Source organism: Athene noctua, unplaced genomic scaffold, assembly GCF_965140245.1.
Source record: "Athene noctua unplaced genomic scaffold, bAthNoc1.hap1.1 HAP1_HAP1_scaffold_84, whole genome shotgun sequence".
Classification (NCBI taxonomy): domain Eukaryota; kingdom Metazoa; phylum Chordata; class Aves; order Strigiformes; family Strigidae; genus Athene; species Athene noctua.
Genome location: NW_027437571.1, coordinates 1 through 26859, shown reverse-complemented (window position 1 = coordinate 26859; position 26859 = coordinate 1).

Here is a 26859-nt window from a genome sequence, read left to right as displayed (position 1 = left end):
ACTATAAATATGTATTAGTTGTGCTACAGAAATGAGAGTGCTCATGCTGAGAGCTTATTCACTTAGAATAAAGTTATGAAGGTGGAGGGGGGAGGCGGGGGGGGAGGAGCAAAACTTCAAAGTTCGTAGGAGAAAAAGACTTCCCTGACTTTCCTTTTTTAAACTTTTCATTTAAATGTGAATATTTAGAAAGAGGTATAGTCACACTGTTATGGAGTCAGTATAGTTCTGCACTTGGAGGAGGTCACTATCTTCTCAGGGAAGAACATGCAGTTTTAACATGGTATGGTGGAAGTTCTGGACTGAAGATTTTAACATTAGCATTATGGCTAGGATGTTTATTAATTTGGTTTTCTTAATTTCAAAGTTGTTAATACTGTATTTCCTTTTACCTCTTTCTGCAACTCCACTATTTCACCTTTCTTTGTCAGTGTTTTTCAGTGATTTTCAACTTCTAATATGCCTTCCTTACATCTTATTATTCAGTCTTCTATGCTTTGATATCAGCCAACTCTTTGAATATAGCAGCAAGCACTAAAGCAAACTCAGAGAAAATTTGGAATTCAGATTTGATGTAAGTCACAATTCAGTTTTAGTGAAGTATAGTTGCTTTTTATATTATACTTTGCATGAGGTAAAAATGTAATCATGATCACACCTCTTGTGAGTATACTGGTAAGATTTAAGCAGCTTAAGGAAAAATGTAGAGGATATTGGTTGCAGCTTGAATATGCTCTTTGTGGAGAGCTTTGAAAAGCTTTGTGCAAATACTTATATTTTAGGGAAATGGGATGTAAATAGAATGGAGTTTTTATTGTTGACAATATTAGTGCTAATCCTGGGAGAGAATCCTCTGCTAGAATATACTTGTTCTTGAGACAGGTGCCACCAGTGAGTCACACAGTCCTTTGTCTCTCTCCAGAAGTAATGCACTTCAGTTGTTGGGAGTGGGGGTTGTTGGGGGGAGATGGGAAGAGGTGGGAAACCCACTCAAGGTTTTTCCTCATATGCATCAGTTGCCAAGCAAAAAAGGTGTTTTAGGCAATGATAGTGACCTTAAACAGAACATTAACTTAAGGGTGTTTGTAGTGCAAAACAGTTTTTTCATACTCAATTTTTTTTTATACTGTTTTTCTTTAAGAAATACTTTTTAACCTTAATTAGTTCAACAATTCCACTACTAGTTGTGTGCAAAATAAAGACATATTTGATCCCTTGCTGATCTTGTAGGCAGACCTTATACAATCCGTATTTAACCATCTAGTATTTTGGTCACACTGGTCTTTATTTCCCTGGCAGCTGATTACATTTTGTCAGATTTTTAGATGCATTTGCAATTCTAGTTGATCAAACTACAGTTTTGTTCCTGTTTTGTTTTGATTTCTTAAACTCTGGTTTGCATGCTGCAAAAAATGCATTCTGCTGTGCGGTTTTTTTGCCTCTCCATATCAAATAGGACTTGAAATGCCTTCTTGGATCATTAACTGCAGTTCCCTACTGACACAAAGCATGAGATTGCACGATCACTCTTATTTATCACTAATGTTTTGCCCTCTGAGGTAAGGAGATTTCTCTTATGTGTAGTGATAGACAACAGTCTGTCTGGACATCTTTTGGTTTTTATTTTGACAGTGATTTCCATTTTCTGAAGAGAGGGTCTTTGTGAACTTTTATAGGTAATCATACTGAGATATTCACAGTAAAAACAGGGATTCAGTAATGCTGCTTTGTTCATCCTATGCTGCAAACGCTGTGCTATTAAGGATAAGATATCTCCAAAGGGTTTTATCACTAAAACCTTGAAGAATGCTTGGCAGATCAAATCATGTTACACACTTTTCAATTAAAGAGTACTGCTTAAGTTACGTGATAAGTAGCGTGTGTAGATTACTCTTGAGTATTTCTGCTCAGCGATGCTTTGAACACCTCCTGGTTTTCCTCCCATTGTGACATGTTATCATATCACATTTACCACCTGGGGAAACACAAGACCAGAACTAGAACTTTAATAGGATTTTAGTTTTGGCATTTGCACTTAATTAAAATACTCAGATGAAGCCCAAGAGTTCTTCTATATGAAGGCATTTCCATGCTTCAGTAGAATAAATCTTCCTTAGAAACATGTTCTGTAATGTGGTTATTTATGTCCTCTGGGGTTTGCAATGCTTCTTTACTGTCCTGCATGCCGCTCTGAGGTCAAAGAAAATGTCTGCTTTGTAGTGGCTGCAGGCAACACTGAAGATATCTTGCTTGAAAAGATGCCTTGCATCCAAAGGACTTTAGCTAGCAAGATTATAGGAACAGCTGTATGGAGAAAAGTGGGGGAGGAAAACCTTTATATTTTTTCTATAGTAATGTGAAAAACACTGTTAACAGAGCACCAAGTCTGAAGGGATTTGAGAGGTGTAATTGAACTGATTAAAACAATTCCGTATTTTGCTTGCCATGAATCCACTGAAGTATCAAATTCGAGTATAACCACTTCAGTAAGACCTTTTGACCTTTAATGTCTTAATTTTCTCACCTGATGTATTAGGATAATCGTCTCTTTGTATTTTCAAGCAGTCTGTTTTACTGCTGGGAAGCACCTGAATTGCTTTCAAATAATAGTAACAAAAAAAAAGTGGAGTATGAAAGAAGAAAAAGATAAAATATTATTTGCACTGTTTAATGGAATACATAGGCCACCATGAATGTTGTCTAAAAGAGATGGAGATTATATATAGAAACTAAAAGATTTACTCTGTAAAGTCATGCCAAATTAAGTTTGCGTGTCTCCTTTTACTACTAACAGAAGAAATAAATCATTCTTCCAACACACTACAAAACAAAAACAGATTAGCTCTTAATAGTTTCAAGATTATTAAAATTTGTATACGAGGTAGGCATAGGCAACTCTTCTCTGAGAGGTGCAGAGGCAGCCATCTGCTGACCGGACACACTCTAGCGAGGTGTGGTGCTTACAGGGGGCTTGAATCAGGGACATCACTGAGAGACTGCTGAGCCTCATACAGTCCACTGACTATTTTCTGCTGCTGTTTTGCGTGGGCACCAATGATACAGCCAGGACCCATCTGAGGAGTATCAAGAAAGACTACAGAGCCCTGGGAGCAGTGGTAAGGGAGCATAGGTAGTTTTTTCATCTGTCCTCCTGGTCAAAGAAAAGGAGTTTGAAAGGACCAGTTGAAACTGGTAAACCAACAGCTGGTACGGGCCTAGTGCCACAGCCAGGGGCTTGGCTACTTAGAACATGGGACTTGCTTTAAGAAATCTGGCCTGCTGGGGGCTGATGGGGTCCATCTGTCAGAGAAGGGGAAGAGCATCTTTGGTCATAGATTGCCAATGTGGTGAAGAGGGCTTTAAACTAAAGTTGCTGGAGGAGGGTAACCTCAATCCATCCCACTCCTACCAACTTGATTCCAGTGCCAACAATAGATGCTCAGAGCCTCAAAAGGGATCACGGGTCAGCAGGAGAGCACCTGGGGAGGAGCACAAAGAAATTCCAGCCAGTTGGTGAGCTTCATCGGGGCCCAATTTAAATGCCTCTGTGCAAATGCACATAGCGTGGGGAATAAACAAGAGGAACTAGAGTCATGCAGACGTCTGCAGAGCTACGATCTTATTGGCATCATGGAGACATGGTGGGGGATGGGTCCTCTGACTGGAGCGTTGGAATGGAAGAATACCGGCTCTATAGGAAGGACAGGCAGGGAAGATGTGGAGGGCGTGTTGCCCTCTGTCAATGACCAGCTGGAAGGCATGGATCTCTGCTTGGGGATGGATGAGGAGGCAGCTGAGAGCATATGGATCAGGCCTAAGGGAGGGCAGGGACAGGAGATGTTATAGTGAGGGACTGCTACAGGCCACCTGACCAGGAAGACTGAGCAGATGGAGGCCCTCTGTAGACAGGTAGGGGTAGCCTCACATTCATAGTCCCTCATCTTCATGGAGAACTTCAACCACCCTGATATCTATTGGTGGATGACACAGCAGTGCATGAGCAATCCAGGAAGTTCCCGGAATGCATTGACGATAACTTCCTTGTACAAGTGATAGAGGAGGGGCTGGTGGAGAGCGTGAAGCTCAAGGGCAGTCCTGGCTGCAGTGACCATGGAATGGTGGAGTTCAAGATCCTTAGGTCAGGGAGGATGGTCCACATCAACTTTGCTACCTGCACTTCAGGAGAGTGGACTTTGACCTCTCAGGGATCTTCTTGGCAAAGTAGCATAGGATAAAGCCCTGGAGAGAAGAGGAACCCCAGAAAACTTATTGATATTCAAGGATCACCTCTTCTAGGCTCAGAAGAAATGCATCCTGACAAAGAGGAAGTCAGGCAAAAACACTAGAAGGTTTGCGTGGATGAATGAGGAGCTCCTGAACAAGCTCAAACACAAAAACAAAGCCTACAGAAGGTGGAAGCAAGGACAGGTATCCTGGGAGGAATACAGAGAAACCGTCTAGGTAGCCAGGGATCAGGTTAGGAAAACAAAACCCTGATAGAGTTAAATCTGACCAGGGCCATCAAGGGCAACAGGAGAAGCTTCTATAGGTACGTTGGTGATAAAAAGAAGACTAGGGAAAATGTGGGCCCTCTCACCAAGGAAACAGAAGGCTTGGTCACCTTGGATACAGAGTAGACTGATGCTCAAAGACTTTTTTGCCTCAGTCTTCACCAGCAAGTACTCCAGCCACACTGCCCAAGACGCAGAAGGTGAAGGTGGGGACTGCGAGAAGGAAAAACTGCTCACTATAGAAGAAGGTCGGGTTCAAGACCATCTAAGAAACCTGAAGGTGCACAAGTCCATGGAACCTAATGAGATGCAACCACAGGTCCTGAGCAACTAGTGGATGAAGTAACTAAGTCACTAGCTATCCTATTTAAGAAGTCATGGCAGTCTGGTGAAATTCCCAGTGACTGGAAAAGAAGAAATGTAACTCATTTTTTAAAATGGAAACAAAGAGGACTCTGAGAACTGCAGGCCAGTCAGTCTCATCTCTGTGCCCAGTAAGGTCATGAAGCAGATCCTCCTGGAAACTGTGCTAGGGCACATGGAAAATAAGGAGGTGATTAGTGATAGCCAACATGGTTTCACTAAGGGCAAATCATGCCTCTTGAATTTGGTGGCCTGATGAATTGGGGTTACAGCATTGGTGTATAAGGGAGAAGCAACTGACATAATTTATCTGGATTTGTGCAAAACTTTGACACTGTCCCACATGACATCCTTGTCTCTAAATTGGAGAGACATGGATTTGATGGATAGGCCACTCAGTGGATGAAGAGTTAGCTGGGAGGTCACACTCAAAGAGTTGCAGTCAATGGCTCGATGTCCAAGCAGAGAGCAGTGATGAGCAGTGTTCCTCAGGAGTAGGTGTTGGGACCAGCGCTGTTTAACATCTTTGGTAACATGGGCAGTGGGATCAAGTGCACCCTCAGCAAGTTCAGGGATGACGCCAAGCTGTGGAGTGCAGTTGACACGCTGGAGGGAGGGATGTGCCATCCAGAGGGACCTGGACAGGCTTGAGAGGTGGGCCCATGCAAACCTCATGAAGTCCACCAAGGTCCTGCACATGGGTCGGGGCAATCGCAAACACAAATACAGGCTGGGTGATGAGTGGATTGAGAGCAGCCCTGCAGAGAAGGACTTGGGAGTAGTGGTGTATGGAAAACTGACTATGAGCCAGGAATGTGCACTCACAGCCCAGAAAGCCAACAGTGTCCTGAGCTGCATCAAGAGAGGTGTGGCCAGCAGGTTGAGGGAGGGGATTCTCCCCCTTTTTTCCACTCTTGTGAGACTCCACCTGCAGTGCTATGCCCAGTTCTGGGGCCCTCAACATAAGAAGGACATGGACCTGTTGGGGCGAGTCTGGAGGAGGACCATGAGGATGATCAGGGGCCTGGAGCACCTCCCATACGAGGGCAGGCTGAGAAAGTTGGGGTTGTTCAGACTAGAGAGAGGAGAAGGCTCTGGGGAGACCTTATAGCAGCCTTCCAGTACTTAAAGGAAGCCTGCAGGAGAGATGGGGAAGGACTCTTTATCAGGGAATGTAGCGATCGGATGAAGGATAATGGCTTTAAACTGAAAGAAGGTAGATTTAGATTTGATATAAGGAAGAAATTCTTTCCTGTGAGGGTGATGAGACACTGGCACAGGCTGCCCAGAGAAGCTGCGGCTGCCCCCTCCCTGGCAGTGTTCAAGGCCAGGTTGGACGGGGCTTTGGGCAACCTGGGCTAGTGGAAGGTGTCTCTGCCCATGGCAGGGGGTTGGAACTAAATGATTGTTAAGGTCCCTTCCAACCCAAACCATTCTATGATATACTTTTGTGATAGAAATAGAATAAATTCTAGGAATAAGCCAACAATGAATTCTCAGAAAGTATGCATTAATGTGCATAATATGAACTAGCAGGCTAGATGTGATACAGCTTGTATGACATTTAAAATCCATTAAAATGTTAAATTCTGTTTTTAACTGCTCAGTTAAATAGTCAAATATTAGAACTTAATTATTTTATTCCTGCATCTGTTGATCCTAGGTACGCAACAGTTTTATTAACTGTTTTTTTTCTTTTGTTAAATACGCAAGAAGTAATTTTTCACACACTACTATGCATTGTGTTACAATCCATACTAAAGCAGATAACTTCCCTGATTTTCATGGCATCACATATGAATTCAAAATCATCTTGCAAGAATTTATACTGTTGTATGTTTCTGAAGTATTCTGAAAGTATTGCCAACAATGTAAAATACAACATGCAGTTGCATGCTTCTTTAAATTAGGATGTGTGTGTGTGGCAAAAATCTTTAAGTTAGCTTCTGGAAGCAAAAAGATACCCGTAATAGAAGTAGTCTTTATGATGTTAAGTATAGTAGATTTAGTTTTGAACTGCTGAATGTGTTTCTGGAGTTAGCTGAATTGGTTTTGCAGTTCAAGAGGACACTGCTTGTGCTATAAAAAGTGAACCGTAAACACCTGGCTTAGCTGACTTCTATGAAGTTCACTTTAGTCAGTGTTTCAAGGAACAGGCTATTGAAGTAAGGAAGTGCTTGTAATGCTTAAGAGAGTCTTTCAGAAATTAGAGGAGAATCTGGAGATTTAAGGAGAGAAACTGTTTCGGTTGACCTACACCACTGTAAAGTAAAAAGCAGCCCAATCACCCTTAGCAAAACTTGAGGGGTATTCTGAGCAGTGATTTTTTTTTTCCTTTTAATTTATTTTTTAATGAAGCCCATCTCCTTTATGAAGTGTAAAATGCTAGGCTATCTAATGCATTTCATACGTCCATAATTATTATCTGGACTTGGTCTTGGAAGCTTGCTTTGCTAGTTGCATCCAAGCATCTTTGGATAAAACAGTATTGTAAACTCTTCAGATTACTTCGTATCTTGTTCACATAATGAAGAAATAATTTTACTTGGGTAGTAGTGTGCTGGTTTCCACACCTACAACATTTTATCTAATGTCAATGCACTGTTTGAGTAGTTGCAAGAATTTTAATATAAATCCTTTACCCACCAGCATCTGATAACCAGTCAAAAGAAAGTTTGGGGGGGGCAGGGAGGGAGTCTAAAGCTTTTAAATACAATGAAATCAGTTGGACCTGGAGGGTTTTGGACAGGGAAGTGCAAACACTAGTAATTTTGATTAAGAACTGTCTCTTATGCAGAAATAATTTCCATAAGTGCTGAGTTGTTCTTTGATATTATTTCCTTTAAATGTTATTTAAATTAAAAAACATAATCATAATAGTATATGGCTATATAAAATATTAGTAATGTAAAAAAAAAGTAACATTATAAGTTTTACCCAAGTGTCCTCAGCTATTCACAGCAGCCCGTTTTTGTGTAGCAGTTTAGTTGCTTATGTAGCATTGTCTTCAGCTGTGAACAGAAGGGTTTTATTCATTGGTCAGACACAACACATGTGGTGACTGCTCCAGAGGTTATCACTGACGTACAAAATAAGAAATAGTTTACAGTTATAAACAACAGGACTACAGGGAAATGACGACATACATTATTCAATGTCATACTCAGTGCTCTGTGCGTACCAACAGCTTACTATTGCACATTTAGGCAAGTGAATATTTCAATAAAAACGGGGTCTTAAAATACTTCTTTAAGCCACTGTGCTGTATAATGCAAGTTTATCCCTATAACCTCTATCAGACCTGAACAGGCCTCTTAGAATCATCGAGCTGAAAATCTTATCCTTCTCTGGTAAGATTTAAGATGAGAAATGATCATGCTTCACTTAATTTGCTGCAGAAAGCACTGCTAAGAAAGAATGAAGATAGCCTTTTGTGTGTTTTTCCTTCATAAACTAGGAAGTGTTACTTGGAAGAAATGTTGTGTTCTGTCACCGAAATGTTGTTTACTGAAGTTCCTTTGGGTGGGCGCAAAATCCCTTCTGTGGTTGTAAAGATGTTAGCCTGCACAGATCCGTAAGAAACACAAGGGTATAACTTGTTATGGTCAGAAGTAAATAGGTTAAATAGGTGTGGGTTGTTTTTTTGGGAGTGAGGTGGAAGGAGCTCTTTTCTTTTTTAAAACATCCAGAGAATGGAAATGGCATTCTGACACTGATATTAACATTACATTGCACACAGTTCTGAACTCGGTGAGAATGCATTCCTAAAGGAAGTAAATCTTCAGTGGTCCTTAAGAGGAGAGTAGACTGTTGTGATATCTTTCAGAGAGAAAATATATGCTGAAATAAAATCTTCCTCTTTCTTTGGTGAGAAATGGAGACATGCACTTAAGCGATGTTCCTGTAACATGTGTCAGCTATGGAAAGGAAATTTACAACTCCTCTCTGGAAGCTTCAACAGATATCACTACTATTAAATAACAAATAGAAAAATGTGGACTCAAACCTACTTGATTCTGTTGCAGTACAGCAGATTTAAAAGAAGAAATACAGGAAAATACTACCGCTTTGTGCAGCTGGGTGTTAACACTTGGATACCGTGAGATTGTAAGCACTGTGGAAATGACAAATTCCTAAAAATTGACCCAATAAAATATACGATACTCTAGAAAATCTGAGATTAGCAGCAACTTTTATTGTCTCCATATATTATCGCTTGTAATCCAGGGATTTTCCCCAGATGAGACAAAAAAGGGAACGTTTACAGCATAAAACTAAGACGATGCTTAATAATGAAATCTTGGTAGGTTTTACACATAAAGTATTTATTTGTTTCTACATTACTTTCTAATGTTAACAGCAAAACTGTGACTATATGTAGCCATCCATATATAAACACACACATAAACATAAGGTCCTTTTTTTGTCCAGCTAAAGGAATTACGATTTCCATTCACCAGAAAAAAAGGTATCCGATTTGAATTACAACAGCAGATAACTAACTTAATGCCCAGTAAACCCCCTTCACCTTATATGGGAACTTAAATGAATTGATCTCTGGTATTACACAGATTTTAACAGTTCCTTTAACTTTACAAGGTAGTGTGACGAGGTGATGCTGTGACTGAGTTAAGATCTATATGTTGCAGCATGGTCTGATTAACATTCTGAGACTGTTATTAGTTTGGATTTAAATCAGTGTTCTCACCCATATGTAAATAGATTGACCTTTTGAGCTATGACATATTAGCAGAATCTTGCAATTTCAAGTCAAGTACTGTTTCCTTCATTCCTGCATATTTAATTGTCAGTCAGATTATGTGCTCTATGTATGCAGAATTCATCTTTTGCAAGACATTATCATAAAGTTAGGAATCAAATTGATTCCATTGATGTTAAAACATACAGAGGAACCATTTAATTTTTCCTTTAAGATTGTGTGCTTGGCTTTTTATTTTACTTTTTTTTTTTTTTAAATATGATACATTTAGTGGTGTAAAATTAATCAGATCCTTTCAAAGGATCTTTAGTGCATTCATAATAAAATACACTGTAGTTGTAAACAAGAAAAGTTTTTTTGTTCTTGTTCTTTGAGGAGTTTGATGAAAGGACAAGGGAAGAGTTGAATCTGAAATTTAAAGAGGAAGGTTTTTTGGCGTTGTTTTTCTAAGACAAAAAATAGGAAGAAATTCTGTTGTTTCTCATTTAGAATCTGGAAAGGTGGAAATTATTTAGGAGTAATGTGGCTGAACCACAGTCCAAAGTGCCAACACAAAGGACTTGGTTCCAAAGATTTTACAGAAATGTAAGAAACAAGTGGCTATTAATAGAACTTATTATCAAGATCTTTGGGATTTTATATTCTGTTTTCTCTTGTTACATCAGAATCATTAGAAATGAATAGCAGATGTTTTCCTTTTGCTCTCTTACATCAAATTATAATTCTCATTATTTAATTATGTATGCACTTTTCAGTATTTGTGATTGAAATATTAAGAGAAATAACTATGTGTTTCCATATTGAGGATAACAAAATCTTCAAGAGATAGCTAAACTACAGCTTTCTTGTGATGATGTATTTCCTTGCTTTAGGCAGGGGAGTTTTTCCAACAGCAGTTGAAAATGTGGAAACAAGTGTGGTTTTGGTGTGTGCAGGAGAGAGAGGTTTATTGGTGGTGGGATTTTTCTTTGTTGGTTTTTGTTTGGTTGTTTTTTTGTGGGTTTTTTTTGTTTTTTTTTTTTTTTAAAACAACTGCTTTGATGGTCCTCACTTTTATTTAAAAACAAACAAAGAAACACCACCACCCCCCAGTTTATGGTGTAAATTTTTGAGGATACTTTAAAAATAAAAAGGAGGTTGGCAGAACAGTGCAATGCTCACAGTTCAGACAGAAAATAATATTAACTAATATTTCTATGACTGGGTTGGTTGTTTCCTCTTCCTCTCCACAGGTAGACTCCAGAGATTCAAGCAAATGGTCTTCAGACCTGCCAGAATAATTAGGGCCTAATATTTGACATTATCTATGTTCCTATACAAAGTATTTATTTACTTAATGACCTGTTAATGACTTGTTGAAACAAAAATATGCTTTACATTTTGTCTCATGAAGAGCATTCAAGATTCTTAAAACATTTTTTTGGTACAAAGTTCCAGACTCTGACTTTAGAATATGTTTTATTTCTTTCCCTAATTCAGGCCATGGGGTGCAGACAGGGATGAATTATTACTAGTAACAATATGATAGTGAGTTAAAATTTCTGTGCACTTTGACTGCCATAAAAAAAGTGTATCCTCTCTATTTGTATGACAATCTAAGCTTTAAGGGAAATAGCTGAAGCTAAACCAGTAAATCTCATTAAAATTATTACGTCTGAGAGTAAGCAAGAGCAGCTAAATGAGTGGATGAAAAATATTAGCAGTAGGAATGTGGATAACAGATAAGGAATGTAAACCTGGTAAAACTGATAAACTGCTAGATGTTTAGTAATCAACAAACCTCCGATAATATTGCTTAATATGCTAGTCTTTAAACCATAAGCTACTGACTTTAACTTGAAAGAAAAAAAAATCCCACTGTGACAAATTCTTTTGTGGTCTATCATGGTTTTTGTGCTGTGCTTGGGAAATTGTTGGGAATCGAAGAGCTTTGATCTTCATGATGAGCACCTCATTGATGTTTGCAGAATATTAATTGTGCAAATCCTCTGACTAGTCAATGACAATGGGCCCTGTCCATTGTGGGGAGATGCAGAATTTGTTTATGATGCAAAAAGTTTGATGCCATTTCCATAACAGGGGCTGAGATTTTACTGATAAATTTTACCGTGGAGTTTCTGGCAGAATCATCTTTATTTTCATTTTGCAGTGGAAATATTTTTCTTTGCCTCTTCACAGAATGGCTTCAATATCACCTTATTGCTCTTTCCAGTAACCTCGTTCAAGGTGCTCACTTTCCTGAGTTGTTTTAGGAAAATGAAGTGGATAACTGGTGCTTCTATAGAAGCAGATTAGTTCTGGTCTTTCCCTGTAATCTTTGCCATTGCTGTGCCTTCCCCATCAATGCCTGGTGCCTCTTCATCCCATTTGTTCCCTGTGATAATCACAGCAGCATAGGTTTCAGCTCATGAAATGTGATGACTTTGAGCGATGAGATAACCAGAATTCTAACCATGGACAGTTTTATAGCGCTTGGCAATACCAGAAAAAATGGCTGAAGGAGAAGCAGGTAAGGTCCCGGTCCCTTTAGCAAGTCTGTCCCAGACTGTTCCAGGAGTCATTACACAAACATTTCATAAACTAATCCTCTCCACAAAAGGCTGCTAACCATGGGGTGGTGCAGTTACGCAGTGGTTAAGATTCAGCAATTTTCAGTCTATTGTATAATATAGGGACAGAAACAATCTGGTAAAGCTTTACATTTTAATTTCTGCTAAATTTGTGGTAAAGACTATTGAGAGAGGGAAAGAAAGTAAAAAAGTGGTTTTGGTTTATTTTTCCAGTGGCATGAAAGCCCCGGATATGTGATGTTAACACGCACAAATGCTTTAGTTAAGAGGTGTTTCCTTTAAATTTTATAATTCCTTATTTTTAATGTTTCTTTTAAATAAATACCTGAACAATATGTTTACACTTCTTTAAAAAATCATTAAGTGAACCTGTTGAGTATCAAAAATTACTTTTGATTTTAAATGAATGATTAATTTTAATTGGATTTAACTTTAAACCATTTTTAGTAATGACTTTAATGTATTTAATTAAAAAATATTTCTTTGTCTTTAGAGTTTTTATTGTGATCATGAAATTAGGTAGCTTGTTTCTCTGAAAATGGCCTTTTATGCATATTCATGTAACAGGAAAAAGGTCTAGAAATGTTAATAAAAAGTAAATTTTTTAAGGAAAAACAGCAAGTTTTTTTTTCTGCTCTTTGCTAGAGTCAGTAAAAGATTAGCTCCCATTGCTGTTGTAAAGAACAAATCTACCACAGATTGCACAGAATTCTGAAGAACAGAGAACCCTGGTGTGACGCAAATTGACCAAACAGCTGCTGGATGTTGAATTCTAACAATACTTTAAACAGCTGATTTCTTCTGCGAGATTAATATTAAAAACTGCAAGTAGAATAATACCTGACAGGACCTGACTACTGAAAAATTTTAGGCAATTTGAGACTACTTAGAATTACAGAATAACTGGTAATTTTTTTAAGGCACATACTCAAAATTCATGATGGTTTTCAGAATAATGCAAGACCCTTGTGAAGTTTGTCACTAGGGGACATGTAAAGCAAGAATTCACATCCTTAAATAATATGCTTTTTTTCTCAGTTTTTTGAGAACACAAAAATTGATAATTATTTGAATTAATTTATTAATTTATTTAGATTGATGAGGGTATGTGGAGGGAAACAAATACTAGCTGGTTAAAAACACTTAGAGTCTGTGAAGTTGAGTGACACAGCACATAGTTCTCAATCACTAGTTGCTGAAAGATCTCCCCTGCCTGATTCAGGTGTTCAGGTTTGGCAGCAAGGGGAAGGGTTCTGTAAGGGTGTTTTATACATGGAGTATTGCAGAAAGCTCTGAATGTTGTTTATGACTGGAAATGACCTGTCTGTTGCTTCAACAATTAAAATGCTATCCTGATAATGGAATACATGTGGAAATAGTACATGCCATTCACATATTGCAAGTTTTAAGTTAGTGTAATATAAAAGAAACTGTGAGATATAATGAATATTCAGTTTACACTGGCTGTAGACTTACAGCTAAGTCAAAGGTCGAATTAATATAAAATTTTCCAACTAAAAATGTTCTCAGGGCTGAAAGCTGTGCATTAATAACAACTCAAAAAGACCCAGGAGTGGCTATAATAAACTTGCACAGAAGTTGGCTTTGGAAGTTTCTACTAAATTTTAAACTTAGCAGTTTCCTTTGAAATATTCCGTACTAAAAAGAAGATTCTGAAATACTTGGTTTAAACAATTAAATTTAGGGAAAAAAAACCCAAAGTTTTTCCATAATAGGGAGAAATCAGATTTTCAGACCGTTACAGTTAACACTGCTTGTAATTATCTGTATACAATGATTGAGCTGAAAAACATCTGACAAATGTTAAACGTCATTAAGAATGGAATGACGTGGCTACAAATCTTCTTCCTTCAATGAACTCCCTAAATAGCAATGAATGGGGAGTTAATCAGAGGATTTGCTGCTATCTGTTGGTGTAGATTCTGTGAGAATTGTTTTTGTTTATAAAAGACTTCATACAAAGTTGGGAGAGGGGGAGAAGCAACAGTGCTTCAAAGGATCTTTTCCTGCACTGAACAACAAATCATCAGTGTATTTGATACAGTGCTCAGTGGCAGGAGAAACGTTGCCTAGCTAATGGAAAAATAATGATGCAAAAATGTTTGAAATAAAATACTGGACACTTAAAGCTGATTCTTAAACCATATCTAATCAAATCTTCTGTGTTTGTGCAGGCCCTCTGGCTTTTCATATTCATAACTTGCCTGAAATTAAATGTAGGTGTCTTGTATTTTCTTGGGAGAGAAGTGTAAAATTACACCTTGCTTTTAAGGCATTTCCCTGTTCCCAAGGATAGTGTGGACCTTTTAAATATCTGTTTTCATTAGAGGAAAGAATTTGTTCGTTAATGTTCTTGAAGTTCGTATGGGGATTGTGATGGATAGTAAACTGTTCATCAAATTCAGCAAAAAGTGAAATTGACACACTGTATAGAATTAACAGCAAGCACTTAGCTGAACTAACATGATAACATGATGTTGTGTAAAGGGGAGGGGGGGGGGCAACAACAAAAGAGTAAAAAAGAAGTGTCTGTACTTTATAAAGCATGAACAAAGGCCTTGTAAATACTTCATGTATATACCAAACCGTGAGTATATTGTGCGAGGCTAACCGCAGGCGCTTAGTTGAATAAACAGGAGGATATTTGCGTCCATAAATCTCCTTGCTCAAGGCCAGCAGTGAGCCTAGACTGATAAGAGCACTGCAAGCTTGTAGAATCATCACATTCCAGGCCAAGGGTGAAAAGTACACTGTGAGGAAGACCTACGGCCTTCCTCCCGGAAACCACCACCCATGATCTGAGGACCCCTGCCCACAATTTTAGCAGAATCTGCGCAAGCGTAAAGAACTGATAAGCTAATTACCATACAAAGTGGGAGTAGGCGGGGTTTAGATAATGTATATGTATAGGCTTATCATGAATATGCGATGCTTTGTAATATAAAACTAAAACAGAGTGACTTGAAAGGCGCGCGCCGTTGGTGGAGTTGAACTCCCCGGCCGCCCAGCGCTGTTTTGCTTGTTGTCGCTTGCTAAATAAATCGGAAGCACTGACTCACATCAATTCGGGAAGTCAGCTTATAACAGGGATGAAACTTTAAAAGTAAATGCTGCTGGATACAGATAGTTACAGTAGTTATTGAAGCCCTTTATATTAAGATCTTTACACTTTCATTCTACTTATGGACACTTTTGTCGGTTTAATTATCTGGAAAGAATATAAGGAACCATATAGAAACAGAAAAAAGTTGAGATTTTTTATTTTTTTTTCAGTAATGCATTGACTTGAGTGGTACTTCGGAGCGCTTCTCAGCCTTTCACTATGTGATCAAGTAGGTAGGACATATCTAATGTGATTTTTACACTATCCTGAACACAAATCCTTCTACCACAATGTTCTGCAGTAGAATAGCATTTCTGGTGGTATTTGCTTCTTTATAATGTTACCAGCTAGGCAAGGAAAGAGACAGACACTTTTCTTTGACTGACAGTTCCCACAATGCCTAGTATTACTCTATACAAGTAAAGTGCAAGCTCTCTCTTAAGGTTCCCATTAAACAGCCTTCACAGACTAAACCTATTTGTTGTTTACTAATTACATCTTTTAAGATAATAGATTTAAGAACATCTCTATCTGCATTTTTTACAATGGTCTACGTTTCTGCACTTTATCTCCTGTTCCGTTCCTCTTTTACTCTGCATTAGATCTGGTCTGTGCAGCAGAAAGTCAAATACAATGACTATAAAATTCTGTGAAACCCAGCTTTAACAACAATAGCAGAAAGAGAGTTGGGGATGTTATGAATTAAAATTACCAATTCGTTTTTATTTATGGACAGTTTATACCCTAAGGTGGTACTTAATTGCATTTTAATTCTTTGTGATTATGGATGGAGGGTTCCATTTTAATCTTACAATCTGTGTAGAATAATTTGCTAGGCTGGTAACATGCAAATACTTGAAATTCATGATTGTACTATAATCTTTCACACAAGTATAAACCACAGTAAAATCACTCTGCTGACCTTACCGGAATTCAGATTGTCTGTATTTATAACAGCTAAATTTCAGCATATTCAGACTGAAAAAAAAAAGGGGTTTCCACCACTAATTCTTTTTTAATTGACTTTAGGTAAGGCATGAACAAAAATGTGCTTGGAATTTCCATTTTATGTAGTCTCTCACACTCTTGCAGATTACACACGATGACAGACTGGATTATGAAAGTTGTAATTCCTTTTTTATTTTTAGTTCTCATAAGCAACTGGTTGCTCTCACAGGAACTATAAGCATCATTTTATTTCTTAGTTCATCAGCAGAAAAGCTGACCGTTAAAAGAATGAGCTGAATTTTTCTCATTCCCTAAAGACCATAGGCCAGGACAGAATGGGAACTAGACTTTCATACATTTATTTCAGTGCTTCATAAAATGAAAGAAGTACAGACACTAGCTGTAATCATTATTACATGACTGCAAATTCTTTTTCTCTGCCTGGAGCATTCTACTGTCCACCACCAGACTTCTTTAATCCTCTAGTTTGCTGATTTTTTTCTCAAATTCCCAGAGCAAAATCCATTTTTGTATTGGATTATCTGAGGCTACTTAAATTTTTACATATCACCTGGTTAGTGCAGTACCTGTAATGCCCCTATCTACTTTAAATTGTGACATATAAAAGTACCTACTGTCCTTCCTTTTCTTCACCCCCTTTTTTTTTTTTTTTTGAAAACCTATCTTTGAAACACTTGTGAGTAAAAAACATTCTGAATTTCTTGTTTGATATTCTTGTTCCTTCTTCAGCAAATGTAGTTTTCTACAGTGTTTTTGTTAGAACAGCACATTTATCTTTCACTTGTGCATTTGAACAAGACCAGCACGTTACCCACCGACAAGGGGGATGGTTTTATGCAAAACTTAAGTACAAAGCATGCTCTGAGTGACAAGGAGGGCCCTGTTATTTCTCTTCTATCTCTCATCACAGGAAACATGTCATGAGATTATGCAGGGAGAAAATTAGAAGGACTAAAGCCCAGCTAGAACTTAATCTGGCTACTGCTGTAAAAGACAGTAAAAAATGTTTCTATAAATAATCAACAAAAGAAGGGCTAAGGAGAATCTCCGTCCTTTATCAGGTGCAGGAGGAACAAAAGATAAGGAAAAGACCAAGGTACTTAATGCCTTCTTTTTCAGTCTTTAATAGTAAGACCAGTTATTCTCCAGGTACCCAGGCCCCTCAGCTGGAAGACAGAGTCTGAGAGCAGAATGAAGCCAATCCAAGGGGAAATGGTTAGCAATCTGCTACACCACTTGGATACACACAAGTCTATGGACCCAAATAGGATCCACCTAAGGGTACTAAGGGCAGAAGTGCTCTTCAAGACACTTTCCATCATTTGTCATTACCCCTGGCTAACTGGGGAGGTCCCAATTGACTGCAGGTTAGCAAATGTGATGCACGTCTACAGGAAGGGCCAGAAGGAGGATTTGGGGAACTACGGGCCTGTCAGTCTGACCTCGAGGCTGGGGAAGGTTTTGGAGAAGAACATCTGGAGTGCCATCACATGGAAGGTACAGGACAACAGGTAATCAGGCCAGTCAGCATGGGCTTCTGAAAGGTAGGTCCTGCTTGACAAACCTGATCTCCTTCTATGACAAAATGACCTGCTGGCAGATGAGGGAAAGACTGTGGATGTGTTCTACCTAGACTGTAGTAAAGTATTTGACACTGTTTCCCACAGCATTCTCCTGGAGAAACTGGCAGCTCATGGCTTGGACAGGTTTACTCTTTGCTGTGTTAAAAACTGGCTGGATGGCCGGGCCCAAAGAGTTGTGGTGAACAGAGTTAAATCCAGTTGGCAGCTGGTCACAAGTGGTGCTCCCCAGGACCCAGTACAGGGGCCACTCCTGTTTAACATCTTTATTGATGATCTGGATGAGGGGATCGAGTGCACCCTCAGTCAGTTTGCAGATGACACCCAGTTGGGTGGGAGTGTTGATCTGCTTGAGGATAGAAAGGCTCTACAGAGGGATCTGGATGGTCTGGATTGATGAGTCAAGGCCAATAGTATGAGATTCAACAAAGCTTAGTGCTGGGTCTTGCACCTGGGTCACAACAGCCCCATGCAACACCACAGGCTTGAGGAAGAGAAGCTGGAAAGTGATGGAAAAAGACCTGGTTGGTCAATAGAAAGCTGAATATGAGCCAGCAGTGTTAGGCCTATTTCTTCAAGTCAGCTTCTTTACATATTATTACCTGTACTGCAGTCAGAAACTCCCATCTATGTTGATTGAATTACCCTAGTAGTTCTAAATTCTTCAATATTAAGACCAACTGCCCCAAAATTATACAGGTAAGAGATGGAAAATGTCCAACAGCAGTAAACAGGCTGTAGGATTTGGCATTAAGCAATGAATGTTCTGTATTGAAGAAGACTTCTCAACATAAACATTTGAATAAAAGTCTTTTAGAGTAATTCATGTTATTGCAGGGTGTATCTAAAAGGCAGCAGCACCAGTAATCTATTTGCCATGAATTTCTGTACAATTTATAAAATTATTACCTTCTTGGAATATTACCTACTTCTTCCTGTAATCATAAAATTTTATGATGTATACCTTTCAATTGCTTGTGTAGGAAAAAAATAATGAATAACAATTAAATATGATTTGTGAAGAGAATAGAAGCCACATCTTCATTTTTCATGACCTTTTTATTTTCAGTGAAGGTTATGTGGTACTGAGGTAAATTGCCTCAGTTTAAGAATACGTGGTCTGTCATCTAGCTTTTTATTCTTGTTATCTGCTTAAAGAATGAACCACAGCAACTGTATCATGTGAAGTTACACTGTATAACAAGATCTTTCAGAGAATATTAATTCCATAAAGGTGAATTTTGTTATTTCAGTAAAAAAATTCTGCTTGGTTTTGGGTTTTTGTTATTGTGGTAGTTTTTGTGTGTGGCTTGTAGTTTGTTTTTTTGTTTGTGTACTTTTGGAGAGGTTGTTTTCTGTTCCTTGGTTTTTTTTTTTTGTGTGGAAGAAGTACTATATCCATATGTTTGCTGACAATTTGTACAAGACTGGTATTTTTTTCAGAATCAAAATGCAGAATTTAGAAGTATTTTTCCTAAGGTAGCTTATCCTTCAAGTGTTCTGGATTCATGGGAAGACAAATGAAACTAATATAATATGAATAGTGTTAATATACATTTAGTGAACATAGGTAGATAACATAATATAGAAGTACTCAACCCATTTTTTTTAAGTGCTTTTACCCAAAGGCATTTCTGGAAAGAACTATTCAGCAATTCTGGTATGGAAAGAACTATTCAGCAATTCTGGTATCCCATGAAAATATTTTAGTTTCAAAATCAGAGAAAGTGGATGAACATGTAATTCTTAAGATACTTCTCTGTGGTTCTCAGCCAGCTTTTACTTTCCAGTCCTACCCATCCAAGTTTCTTGTCATCTTTAAATGGTGAATTATTTAAAACTATCTCTTCTTTTACTGGGTGAATTTCCAGAGTAGTAGCATTACAAGCATACTGTCAGCATTATAATTACTGGTACTCCTGTCTGTTGGCAATTTTATTGCTATTCTTACTTTGTGTTCCATATCACTGTACCTTCCTTGAAAACAAGCAAATATATTGAAGATAAATTTCCTAATAAAGATGACAGAAAGATTATGTTAAAAATAGGGACTCTAGTAGTAAGATTTAAGAACTCAGGAACATTCCTTCACATCAACTCAGCTCTCCAGTCTGTTGTACGGATGGTTCATATAATAGTTAATGTATGATTCTAAATTACTTCATCAGGTATGTTTGTAAATGCATGATTTGAGTCATATTATATTTGTAGAGAATTACTTTTAACACACTTTCTTGAAAGATCAAGGGACACAGCAGACTTTAAATTTCACAGTGGATCCTGTTGCAAGATTAAGACAGACAATAGTGAAATGGGGTTCAAATTGAGATTGTGACCCATGGACACCTTGTGCATGTTGGGCTTTTTTCCTCTTGCACAAATAAGAGTTAAGAACTCTTTTACCATGTGTAAAAATGAATGGGAACCTTGGTTTTGCATTTATGGCAGATTTTCCACAAAGGCGGCATACTTTGATTAAGGACAATTAAAAATATATCAGGCAAAGACTTTTCATTCACCTTCAAATAAAACATGGGAGGTTATGGTGGAGCCAGATGACTGGTTTCTGCAACAACTAGGGTTTATAATTTCTGGATAATCTATAGAGTAATCCAGGAATTTTGTGCATCTTCAGTGATTTAGCGGTCTCTAACTGGACTATATTGCTACACAGACTTTCTGTCAATACTTACTGTGCAATAATAACTTTGAAGACTGAGGTCACGACAATAGTTTTCCTCCCTCAGGATACATCTTGCATACTGCTAGGAGGTAGAATGAAAGCACTGATGGTGGTATAAGGGACAGAGGGCTCACGAAAGCTATACGAGCTGATGTGTTACTGTTAGGATCTAATAATAAAAATTTTCAAAACTAAAAGTACATCTTCATAAAACATAGCATGTGGCAACTTCAAGTCTTCTGACACAGATCATTTAGCAGACTTCAGTGATATACCAATAGTTTTCAACCTCTACAACCATCTCTTCAGACACGAGTTATAAAATAAATGAGTATTATTCATGAGGGACCTGTGTAAATAGATTGACATCTCTGGAAAGTATTAGATTATCTTTTTCAGTAACCAAGTGAAATAAAATGAAAAACTCAAAGCTGTAGGCTCTCTTGGGATCCAGTACAGTATAGAAGTCTTCTTTATGCTTTTTATTATGAGCTCTCTAACTTTCCTACTATACATAATGGATTATTTCTTTCCATTCAGAGAAAGTAGGTAGTTATACATGTGTAATAACTGAAACAGCCATTTGGAATGTATGAAATGTTCAAAATGAACTTAAAAATCCTGTTAATTAAATTCATCTTTCTAAAAGTGATTAGATATTGTGTTCCATAAAAAAACAGGTTTGATATTAGAAGTTGTAATTGTTGTAGAACAATATATCTTTTTTTCTTTCTCAAATTTTGTTGGAAGCAAATTGGGTTTGTTGGTATGACTTATTTCTTTGTCTAAATAACTGATAATAGCTCTAATTTGTGTGTTCTGCGGGGACCATGTTGTTTAGAACTATTCAAAGAATAATGAAATATATTAAGTTTTGAATTTTAAAGATTAAAGAATATCTATTAATAAAAATGCTTTTAATTTCTCTCAAACAATATCTAATTGATTATCAATACTTTCTTGGAATGAAAATATAGCAGGGTGAAGAAATCTGAACATTTTTTAACATCTTTACCAAACACCAAGTTTTCTGAAACAGCAAAATTATATACAGTGTTGAAATCTCTTTAGAGGTTTTAGAGGTTAGAGAAGGAATCTGTGTGCTTTCTGTAGCTGTGGAAATGAATAGCTGAATTTATGTGGATCTGAAACTATAAATATGCAAGTACTCAGGAGCTAAGCGAACTTTGGAGCTCTCCTTAAGACTGAATTGTGTACTACGGGAAGAGGATGTAGGATATAGTACCCAATTCAGTCTACAGTAGGGACTACTATCGCTACAGACTTCTCTTACTCCCTGCCAAGTGTCAGCCCCTCTCATTGCAGCCTTTGTGAATTAAGCAACCATGCTGCCGCATCCTACACCTTTGCAGATTCATACCAATCACTCACTATATCTTGAAGGCTCTTTTCCTGCCGGTTCTAGGTCATTAGAACTTTTAATCTGTTCTAATCATGACAAAAGAATAAAAAAGCTACTGTGGTAAAGGATCCAGTTCGGTTTTAATATTAGTCTATCAGCTATGACAGCAAATAGAAAAATAAACAACTTTTTTTATTATTACTGTAAGAGATCATTCTGACTTCCAGCTTCAGAAAGAAATCTAGGAAGAAAATGTGAAAAGCATGGAAAATCAATTGACTATGTCACTAGATATTGAAGAATTACAAGCAACTAATCTGCCTTTTGAAAGTGATTGTGAGAGGAAAAATATAGACAGCTTATACTAAGTCATATCACAACTATCCCCCCCAGCTATTTAAATGAAGTAATTTTATTTTGCCTCCTCATAACTATTTAAAACACAAACAGCAAAAGCAAACATGTCTGGAACAGAGTAACATAATAAGGAACTATCCATACTGGTGTTGCAGCACTGTGGTGTGGGAAGTAAAGCAGTATGCTTTCCCACCTGTGGAAGGGTGGAATAGTTTTAACAAACCATTTGGGAGATGCCTCCCTTCTGTGTAGCACTGGGAGGAAAAAACCAAAAAGGAGATATGAGAAATTGCTAAACTTTTATGAGTCAATCATTCCAGTTGCTCCTATATTCTAAAACACGCAGAAGTGAATTTCACTTTCTTAAACTTTATTATAATTGTAGCACTTGAACACCCTTAATATTTTAAAATTTGTTTCATCTTAACTTCATTCCATTGGCTTGTTATCATGCTTCTTCTCACTCATCTTTATTACTGTAGTTTTGAATGTAATTTATTTAGGGACAAATTCTTGGAGAACACTTTTTCTTAAATTGAAGTTATGGTTTTCATTGATGGCTAGAGATAGATCAGTGTATTTAGTTCTTATGTCTGTATTTAAAGGCATCTTAAGGAAAAGCATTTTATGCAAGATTATTTTACCTTTATGCTGAGTATTAGCTTTGCTCAAGCTAACAATCTTCACTGTTTTCCTACAGAGGGAGTGCAGTACAGCTGATCAGCATAAATTAGTCTTCAATAAATTGCTCTCATAACTCAGTTTTTGTTTCTATGAGAACTACATGAAACTATTACTAAAAAAACGTATTACTACTACAAACTACTTACTCCTGGCTTGTGTCAGCAATAGCGTGGCCAGCAGGGACGGGGCAGGGATCTTACCCTTGTACTCGGCACTGGTGAGGCCGCCCCTCGATTCCTGTGTTCAGTTTTGGGCCCCTCACCCCAAAAAGGCCATTGAATGACTCGAGCGTGGCCAGAGAAGGGCAACGGAGCTGGGGCAGGGTCTGGAGCACAGGTCTGCTGGGGAGCGGCTGGGGGAACTGGGGGGGTTCAGCCTGGAGGAGGCTGAGGGGAGACCTTATCACCGTCTACAGCTGCCTCAAAGGAGGTTGCAGAGAGCTGGGGATGAGTCTCTTTAACCAAGTAACAAGCGATAGGACAAGAGGGAATGGCCTCACGTTGCTCCAGTGTAAGGGACTGTGTTACCTGTGTTGCACCACCACCATTTCCTGGCCTCGGCATCCTGTCATCATGGAGGAGTACTCTGAAGGAGATGAATTGTCTCCAATGGGACCACAACATCCTATCAGAGTTAAATCAGGATGAGGAAGACGTGCAAGTCAGCATGGGACCGTGGGGCAGCATGTAATACAGTGAGCTCCGTGGAAATGGGTGGACTCTGCAGAGATTATGGGGACTGGGACAATAAAAGAACTGTGTACTCCTCTTTCAGGAGCACTATTCACTCTTACCATCTCATCCTTCCTCGCAGCTGGGACTTTGGTGGAGCCTGGAGCTTGGAACATCATCACCTGCACCGAGACCGAGCCAACAGAACATCACTGGATTCATGGTGGCGGTAATTAGTCTCACTGCCTCTCTACTGTTTGCTTGCTTAGGGATTCTGTCTTTTCCTTTCTTTTCTTCTCTGTCCTATCGCTGTTATCTGTTGTGTGCACAATAAAGTTTACAAGGTTGTATGGCATCTGACCTCACTTGTGTCTTAATCTCGGTCTTGGGATTGTTTAAGAACCCTCCTCGATATTGGATCGGGACAGCCAGGGAAGGTTTAGACTAGATGTCAGGAAGTATTTCTTTCCAGAAGGGGTTGTGAGGCGTTGGAATGGGCTGCCCAGGGAGGTGGTGGAGTCCCCATCCCTGGAGGTGTTTAAGAGTTGGGTTGACTTAGCCCTTAGAGACACAGTGTAGTTGGGAACTGTCAGTGTTAGGTTAACTGGATGACCTTCATGGTCCTTTCCAACCTACATGATTCTGTGATACAGGGTTTTCTTTGTTAGCTTATTGCGCTGAAGGTTTTGTTTAATATAAATCTGTTTTCTGAAGTTGTCATTGTAACAGAACAAGTATCTGCTTAGGTGGGAAGAGGAATGATATTCACTGTACAGATCATTCTAAACAGTGAATAACAACTAAATACAATTAATTTAAACTCACTTTGAATCACTAACAATGATGAAGTTACATTATGTTATGAAAGTGTAAATTAACAGTGTACTTTGACTAGTTCCATTGTTTACCTTCCAAGTATACTAAACAGAACAAATTTCAGTATCTTCTTTTAATAATTTCTGCAAAAGGACACATTTGAAACAAACATAGTTGCAGTTGAGCTCCGCTTATTTAATAACATAAATAAAAATTTTACAACATTTTGGACAACCTTCAGGTTTTCTTGCTTCACTGAGGATGCAGACGCAATTACTCTTATCTCTATAAAAGACTGCTTTTATAGGTCAGGACTGAAGTGCAATGGTGCAGCACCAAGCAAAGTTACTAATAGAATAATAAAAGGTTTTTGTCTCTAAAATTTCATGATCAAAAAAGGATTATTGTGGCATTCTTAAAGTTTCAGCATCAAATAGAAAAGTAAACACAGAAACGAGGAACACAAACAAAATGTTTTCTAGCAAATATTTAGTATACAGACAACTCCTTTCCCTAGGGTTTTCCTGTTTGTGTCTTGAAATTGGTCACACTGGTTCAAATAGGGCTGATCAGTGTCTCAGATGGTTAGCACGTAGTTTCAACTGAATATCTGTGGGGTTTTTTCTTTCTTTTTTTTTTTTTAAAAAAAAGAGGGTTTTTTAGTTTATATGTTCAGTTCTATTGTTCTGGTGCCTTGAAGTAATTAAACTCATTTTTTAGATAGTGTTAAAGCTAAATTATGTTAGTAATTATAGTACAATGATAAAACCCCAGGCTATTGATCCTGGTGATATTTGTACTTATCTTTTATTCAGTACACTGCTTGAAAATGATTTATTATTGCTTCAGGCTATAGCTAGTAAAATGAAAGCTCTGAACTTAAAATTTCTATTAAAACCTTTTGGTGATCCACGAGTCTGTCATCTGTCTTTGCCCCGAGACCACAATCATACATGTGAACAAGTTTAATTGAAAAGTCATTTGAACCCACTTTTAACTAATAAGTGAAGTACAATAATTTCTTTTTCTCATACAGTCTATGTGTAAACAAAATTTGGTACTTCAGGAGAAAAGAAAGGAAGTTACTTGAAGTCACTGACAGTTCTTACAACTTTGGGCTGGACAAAGGAATCTAGAATATACATTGATAATATATGTCAGTCCTTTTGCCATTGCATATGTTTATTTTACCTCATCAAAACTGATGCATATTTTGACTTGGCAGTGAATGGGATTAATCTCAAACGTGTTTCCAATTCTAGCATTTTACTGCTTAGGTGATGGAAAAACACCCTCAAGAAGTCTACATTTAACAAAAATAGTAACAGAATGCATTCTCACATAAATGGAAACTGATAGGCAAGTTAGAACAGTTTTTGCCAAGAGGAAGTTTCAGGTCCCAGAAAAGCTTGTTCTCTATAGACAAAAATGTTTTTTCAACTGTTTGTGAGAGGAGAGGGAGAGATAAGGGTAAGCAAAATACTGGAAATATTTGACAGAGATCAGATCTAGGATTTGGTTGAACCCAAGCTGAAATCTAGATGTTCTCATTCCTCATTTCACTCAGATAATAAACACAAAAGTCACATTTCCCAGAGGAAAAATAAAATTGCTCTAACTAGAGAATAGCCATCAAGAGAAAACTTTAGTAAAAATAACTGGAGTACTAAAGAATAGAAACTACTATTTGCAGAGCACAAGGCAAAGGGAATATAAAAAATAAAACAAAAAGTTGTGTCTAATATGTTCAAATACTAAAATTGACTGTATTCAGAAAATAGGAGAGATTTCTGAGGCCTCATACTTCAAAGAGGTTGTTTCTCCCGGGGGATACTAGAACTGCTCCTCTAGGATGGCTCCTTATGGCTGAAATTGCTCAGTGCTTCTGGGGTCTGGGGCTTCACTTGCTGTTGTGATTCTTAAAAAAAATTGCCGTTACTGTACTGTTGTTAGTTATCGCTGAGTGACTACATAAGGTAAAATACAGAGAAAGATCTTTGACTTCGAGTAGGAAGAGTAAGATTCTAAAAGGGTATGTGGGTTGTAGTTGCACAGAGGTGCAAACACAGGCAGTTATTTAGTATAATCAAAACGTGGAAAGTTCTAAATAGGTTACTATAGAAATCTTCAATTTCTGAAAGTCCTGAGAGTAAATGGTTTCAGATGATTTAAGACTTTAATTCCACCTTAGTTGGAGAAGGGAGTCTTATAGCGGATCTGGAGTATTTGCCCAGAGAATCTACAAGTGATTTATAAAAGATGAAACACCTAGATGATGCTTTTTGTGGTCTTAAAAATGCTTTGATTAAAATAAATAAATAAAATCTAGTGACGTGTTTCCTTTTGCCTAAGCTTGTGCATCTAAAATTCAGGTACCTAGATTAGGGTTGTCATGCAGACTTCTGTAAGCAGTTGTAAAATAGTTCCAAGCCAGAACGCCATCCATCC